Raw genomic sequence first — 7,108 nt, 5'->3', positions numbered from 1 at the left:
GTAGTCGTGGCCGAGTGGTTAAGGCGACGGGCTAGAAATCCGTTGGGGTCTCCCCGCGCAGGTTCGAGTCCTGCCGACTACGGCGTGTTTTTCTGCGACCCCCTAAGGTTGCCCCGGCAGGACTGCAGGGGAACCCCGGTGACTGAGTTCCTGGCACCGTCCCTCACTTGTAAGTTTGCTGTGTCCTGCGGTGGTTTTTTAAACAATTACCTTCGCGGGCAAAAACCCGAACACACGAAACTAAAGAAAGCCAACCGACCAGGTTATTCTTTGAGCGAAACGCGGGGCTCGCGATGCCGCCTCTCTGCTGTCCCTGAAACCCCCCCGGATTTTCCTCTCCACGCGCGCCCTGTGGCCAGAACACGGCTGTCACTGGGAAAGCCAGCCCCGTGAGACCCCAGGCCGCGCTGGGTTTGCAGGAGTCGCACCCGAGGTGTGGCGCTTACCTCCAGCCACAGAGCCCCACGCGGTCCGGGGACACCCCGGGGACACCGCCGGGCCTCGCCGTGCCCGGGGCGCGGGCGTCCCCTCCCGGGCGCGTGCGTGCGCTTCCCGTCCACTCTCGCGGCGCCGACAAACCGCGCCTGTTTTTCCACTCACATATTACCTTACTTCTTCCTTTACCTTATATTTTTTCTAGAAGCGAAACGCATAAATCATATGATGGGTATACAAAAGGAGAACCGTAATTTGACCGTGGAGAGCCGAGGCAGGCACCTCGTTAATCAATTGATCAGAGTTCGCATCTCCAGTATCGGAACAATCAACATCACGCACCTCCCAGTGATGAACCTCATTTGTGTGGCTTTCTGCTAAAAGCGCATAATCTGAATTCAACTCTCAGGAAACATCAGACAAACTCAGGTGTAGGGGGCATTCTACAAAATACCTGCCCGACTTGGGTTTTTTTTAATGCCAATGAAATGGGGGCACCTGGGTGGCTCAGTCGGTTGGGCTGGGCCTCTGCCTTCGGCTGAGGTCATGACCCCAGGGTCCTGGGATTGAGCCCCCATCCCCGCCCTGCTTGGCAGGGAGTCGGCTTCTCCCACTCCCTCTGCTGCTCCCCCTGCTTGTGCTCTCTCCTAGTCAAACAGGTAAAATCTTTATAAATAAATATCAATGAAATGAAAGACAAAGGGTGGAGAGCTTTTCCAGATTCAAGGACTAAGGAGACACGACAAGTAGATGCAATCTACTTTTCTTAAAATAAAGGATCCATACAATTGGCAAAACATTAACAAGGTCTGTAAATTAAATTAAGAGTTTTAATCCTGATTTCCTAATTGTTCTGTGGATAGGAAAGAGAAGGTTCCTGTTTTTAGAAAACACTGAAATACTTAGGGGTAAAGGGACATCTTGTCTGAAACTCACTCTCAGTACCTAAGGGAAAAAATTATATATGCGTAAATCTGTATTTATTGAAAAAATAAAGCACATGTCATAAGTTGTTAACATTTGGTGAATATAGATGAAGGATTTATGAAAATTCTTTGTCCTATTCTTTCAACTTCTCCATAAATTAGAAATTATGTCAAAATAAAAAGTTGAATGAAAAGCCAATAGATCAATTAATTAAAAAAAAATAATGCTCATTGAAATAAAAACCCAAGCATAATTTGAACATAAGATGTTAACATAGGTGATGAGGAAATTATTAAATATGAAAGAATAGTATGCAGAATTCTATAGTAAGCAAGGAAATTGATACACATTATTTTTAATGACTGATATTTAGGATAAAGACACAAGATGGAAGTATCACACAGCAATATCATGCATGATTGAAGGGTGAATATAATCAAATCATTCTGCCGTCCCATGATTTTGTATCAGGAAAAAAAGAAATGCGTTGAATGGCAGAGTGTTACATCAGCTTTCTTCCACTCCCCCCACCCCAGATTTTATTTATTTATTTTAGAGGGACAGAGCATGAGCAGGGAGAGGGGCAGAGAGAGAAGCAGGCTCACAGCTGAGCAGGGAGCCCACCATGGGACTCGATCTTACAACCCTGAGATCATGATCTGAGCCGAAGGCAGACACTTCACCACTGAGCCACCCAGGTGCCCCATCTATGAATTCATCATCCAAGTTCATAATCAAGAAACACCCTTCTAGGACAAAAATAGACCTGAAGTTTTAATAACATTTTGAATGAAACATTAATTATTACAATGACGTTATTTAAATGTTAGTGGGGAGAGCGCAAATGAGCGTTGTTGTGCAGCAGGGGTATCTGCTAAATTATTTCTTCAGTCTCTCTGCTTCACATTTGAAGTAATATGTAGATGCCCACTTTCAGCTAAGATTAAACATTATTTGTTTCTGTTTCTTCTTTTCATTATAGACCATATACAAAATGCATATATGTATAACAAGTGGAAATTAAAATTCAAATATTTCATTTGCAGCCAAAACTTAAACATCTAGGAATAAATCTAACAAAAGATGTGCAGGAATCTGCATTAAAAATACAAAATATTGCTGGTGGAAATTAAATGGAGGGAAATACTATATTTTCTGAAAGACTCGATTTTATCAAAATGACAACTATTTCCAAATTGATCAATAGATTCAATAAAATCCCAATCAACCTCCAAATATGTATTTTATGGAAATTAACTCACTGTTTTAAAAACACATTTGGGGGCACCTGGGTGGCACAGCGGTTGGGCGTCTGCCTTAGGCTCAGGGCGTGATCCCGGCGTTGTGGGATCGAGCCCCACATCAGGCTCCTCCGCTATGAGCCTGCTTCTTCCTCTCCCACTCCCCCTGCTTGTGTTCCCTCTCTCGCTGGCTGTCTCTATCCTGTCGAATAAATAAATAAAATCTTTAAAAAAATAAAAATAAAAATAAAAACACATTTGGAATAGTATAGCAACTTAAAAAACAAGAAGCTATTGAAGAAAACTGCAAAGTTGGAAGACTGGTACAATATATATATCAAGATATATGTAATTACTTATAAATCTGCAGTAATTAAGACAGTGTACTACTGATTATTACATATGTAAATACCAAAACATTATCTTCATATCTATATCAACTTGGTCGGGTTGAACTACATTCCCCAGAATTCCCTTTTCTGGATGTTTCTGATTGGATGGTCCCCAAGAGCCATTCTTGTTGGGGATTTGGAGGGAGAAGTCAAGTGGCCGCCATTTTGTAGCTCCCTCTGAGTCCTGTGCTGACTTACCTGCTCAGGGGCCCGCAGCTGGGCGCGCCACAGCCCCACCTTCCCCTGGATCCTCCTTCAGCCTCTTCTTCCTCGGGTAAAAGTGTGTGTTTAGCTCTAAATGAAGAGCCCTGGCTTCATTTAGAAGGACAGCAGGACAGAAGGACACCTGCACCAAAGTAACACAGATTTCAGTCCATCCCGTAGGGCTCCCATCCATGCTTGTGGGTTCCAGCTTGTTCTAATCTTCCCCACTTCAGATCTTTCTTCCCTTCTTGATCAAACCGCCCCATGGACTCTGAGCCACAGCACCTCAGCATTTACGGAGACTACTAACCAGCTTCTACAAATCTCTCAAATATACATACAAATATATGTATAATATATATACACATGAAATGTATGTAACCATCCCCCATGGTTCTGTTTCTGCTATTGAACGCTGACTGCAATTCTTTGTTCATGGACTTGTTCCAACTATTAATTCTCACGGTGTTGACCAGGAATAAAATTAGTTGCAGAAATGTCTATATTCAAGAAGAGGGTCATGGAAGAAAAAGGTGAATAAACTCGACACAAAGAAAAGGATGATATCCCTCCAAGATTTCAAGTCAGATTGGTGGGAGGGGGTTGCCTGGGTGGCTTAGTCGCTAGGGCAGCGACACTTGGTTTTGGCTCAGGTCACGATCTTGGGGCCACGGGACAGAGCCCCCCCACCAAATAAATAAATAAATAAATAAATCTTTAAAAATAAAGTCAGATTGGTGGATTTAAAATGACCAGTGAAAAAATGATTTGTTTTTCACCATGGTAAAAAAACAAGTGGGACCAGACTTACTCTTCCACCTTAAACTAGAACACCAAATAAAATATACAAAACCATTTACTTCAGACAGTAATCATCTTCAGACAGTGACTAACTTTGACACCTGGGAGAAGGAAAACAAATGAGAAAAAATCAAGCCACCTTAATGCCTGAAAACAGATCAAGAAGGACATTTTGTAATGATAGAGGGGTGAATACATCAAAAGGACATAATAATCCTACATATGTTTGCACTTAATCACAGAATTTCCAAATACATGCAGGAAAATCTGATAAACTGAAAAGAAAAATAGAAAAATTCTTCAATTACAGTTGGAGATTTTAACACATCTCTTTCAGTAATTGATAGAACAACTAGTCAGGAAAATCAGTAAGAATATGCAAGATTTAAACAACATCATTAACAAACTTGACCTACCTACGATTTAGAGAACACTCTATCCAACAACAGCAGAAAACATAATTTTCAAGTAACATTGAATACTCACTATGATAAACTGTGTTTCGGGCTATAAAACAAATCTTGTTAAGTTTAAAAAGAATGAAATAATAGAAAACATATTCTCGGACCATGACAGAATCGAAACAGAAATCAATACCAGAAATTAAAGACAATACTTCTAAATACCCATGAGTCAAATAATATATCACAAAGGAAATTTAAGTTTTTCATTAAGAAAATAAAAGCAAACTATAACAAAGGGTCTGCAGCTGAAGTTTTGTATAGAGAGCAATTTATAGCAACAAATTTTGATATTATAAAAGAACAAAGTTCTCAAATAAATTAATTATACTTCCACCTTAAGAAACTAGAAAAAGTACCTGAAACTAATATAACACTGTACGTTAACAAATCTGGAATGAAAAAGGTTAATTTAAAAAAAAAGGAAACTAGAAAAAAAAAGAGCAAATTAAACACAAAATAAGCAGAAGGAAAGAAATATTAAATAGAAAAGCAAACATTAATTAAACAAAACAGAAAAACAGTACAGAAGATCAATGAAACCCAAAGTCTGGTTATTTGACAAATTGAATAATATTGACAAATCTCTAGCCAGACCGATCAGGAAAAAAAAGAGTCACATATTACCAATATCAGGAAAGAAAGAGGGGACATGTACCCAGATTCTACAAACTGTAAAGGAATATTATGAATAATATTATGTCCATTAATGTGACCAAGTAGATGAAACATCAATTTCTCAAAAGACACAAACTAAGCTCATTCAAGAAAAAATGAAGAATCTAGATTGTCATATATCTGTTTAAAATAGAATTTGTAGGGGCGCCTGGGTGGCTCAGCCGGTTAAGCATCCAACTCTTAGTTTCAGCTCAGGTTATGATTTCAGTGTTCTAGGATGAGCCCAGAATCGGGTTCTGCATTCCACGAGGAGTCTGCCATGTGGGCTCTAATAAATACATAAATAAATCTTCAGGACAATATAAACAAGCAAACAAATAAGATAGAATTCGTAAAGTCCGGGCCAATAAAGATGGCTTAATTGGTGAATTCTACTGAAACATTAAAGAAAGAAGAATGCTGTATATACACAAACTTTTCCAAAAATTAGAAGAGGAGGGAACACTACCCTATTCATTTTATGAGATCAACATTACCCTGATAACGAAACCAAATGAGGGTTGAGAAAAAAAAAAGTCACAGACCCATGTTCCCCATGAGAAGAGTTGCAAGTATTCTTAACACATTTTAGCAAATTGAATCAAGAAATTTCTAAAAAGGATGGTATGCCACGACCAAGTGGGGTTATCCATGGGTTGCAAGAAGTGATTATTGCTTTTCAGTTCAAGGGAGTCATTTTCCTTGTCCCTGAGGCGACGCGGGGACTAAGACGCCTTCATCCCGAAGTTCAGTAGCCGGAACTTCTCTTCTCTGCACGCGCTTCTGTGTGTAAATGAGGGTGGTGGGACTTCATGGAACTGCTCCGAGGGTTTAATGAGGTTATTGATCAGAAGTCACTTTCTACAATGTGAAGTAGAGAGATGGTAGATATCAGATCAGGTTTTTTACGAGATCAAGTTCCATGCCACACCACTCCTTGTTTCTTCAAGCAGATGACAAGTGATGTAGAATCATCCTATAATTTTAAAGGAAGTGTGGACACTTTAAATCCAAATGCAAGGAAATACTATACTTTGCCTCCAGATTTGAGAGAGAGCGAAAAGCTGAAAGAAGAAAACAAGGAGTAGCTATGATTCCAACACCCCAGGGAAGTTAGTATTCAGTTTTTGTTGACACGTCCGGTTTTCTAATGTAAGAGTATGTAGTGGCATATTGATTTAAACCTGTTTTTCCATTTTTATATTTCCCCATTATATAAATAATGCAGAAAGCAATGACTATTATGAAAAATTTAAAGAATACAAACGTAATTTAAACAGACATTTTTATCGCTCACTTCCATTCCACTTACTTGTGTTGTTAGATTCGCGAGTATCCCATCAGATTTTTAAAAAAATGTACTTGTTTAATTTGGAGTTTCATTTTATATAAATGGGACTATTTGTATTTGTGGTTTTGTGTATTAGGGTTCACGCACGTTTTCCAGGTAAAACGACAGAGCCCTAACTGCTCGACGGCTCCGTGGTGCCCCGTGATGCGAACAGCATCATCCTGATGCCTTAATGAGGAAGGCGATACTCCTCGCTGTCGCAGACGATGCTGCCGTGGGCCCTGTAACCCGCGCCCCACTAGCTGCTTCTGCCGTTCCCGTGGTCAAACACCACCCCCCACTCCCTCCTAAGTGTGGTCGTGGGCGTCCGGCTCTGGCGGAGGACGAGGTGCTCAAGGGCCCTGGACGCGCGGGCTGGAAGTGAGGGCCCGCTCAGCCGGGAGAAAGCGCTCGCCAGAGCCCGGGCTCGCACCTCCGCGCATCCCCAGGGCCGCCGGGCTCAGGCTTTGCTGGGTGACATGTTTGCTCGAAGCACGGATGCTCACGCCGAAAGGACTCTCATCCCAGGGCTCCCGGTTGCCCAGGCGGCACGAGAGGTTGGACTTTTTAAGTTAAAAAAAAAAAAAAAAATCCCATTTTACCTGAAGGTCTGTGTTCCATTCACAAAATCTGCTTTCTGGTACAGCGGGCAGGTGATCC

The 7,108-nt window shown here is 41.2% G+C and overlaps 1 non-coding gene across 1 annotated transcript; it reads left to right on the top strand.

The window, feature by feature from the left end:
* TRNAS-AGA (transfer RNA serine (anticodon AGA)) lies at positions 1–82 on the top strand. The gene has a single exon. It is a non-coding gene; the product is annotated as a tRNA-Ser (tRNA).
* Positions 83–7,108: the final 7,026 nt, after the last annotated feature.

This window comes from Ursus arctos, unplaced genomic scaffold (genome assembly GCF_023065955.2).
Source record: "Ursus arctos isolate Adak ecotype North America unplaced genomic scaffold, UrsArc2.0 scaffold_31, whole genome shotgun sequence".
Taxonomy (NCBI): Eukaryota; Metazoa; Chordata; class Mammalia; order Carnivora; family Ursidae; genus Ursus; species Ursus arctos.
The sequence above is the reverse complement of the archived record's forward strand: the minus strand, read 5'-3'. Positions and strand labels throughout refer to the sequence as shown.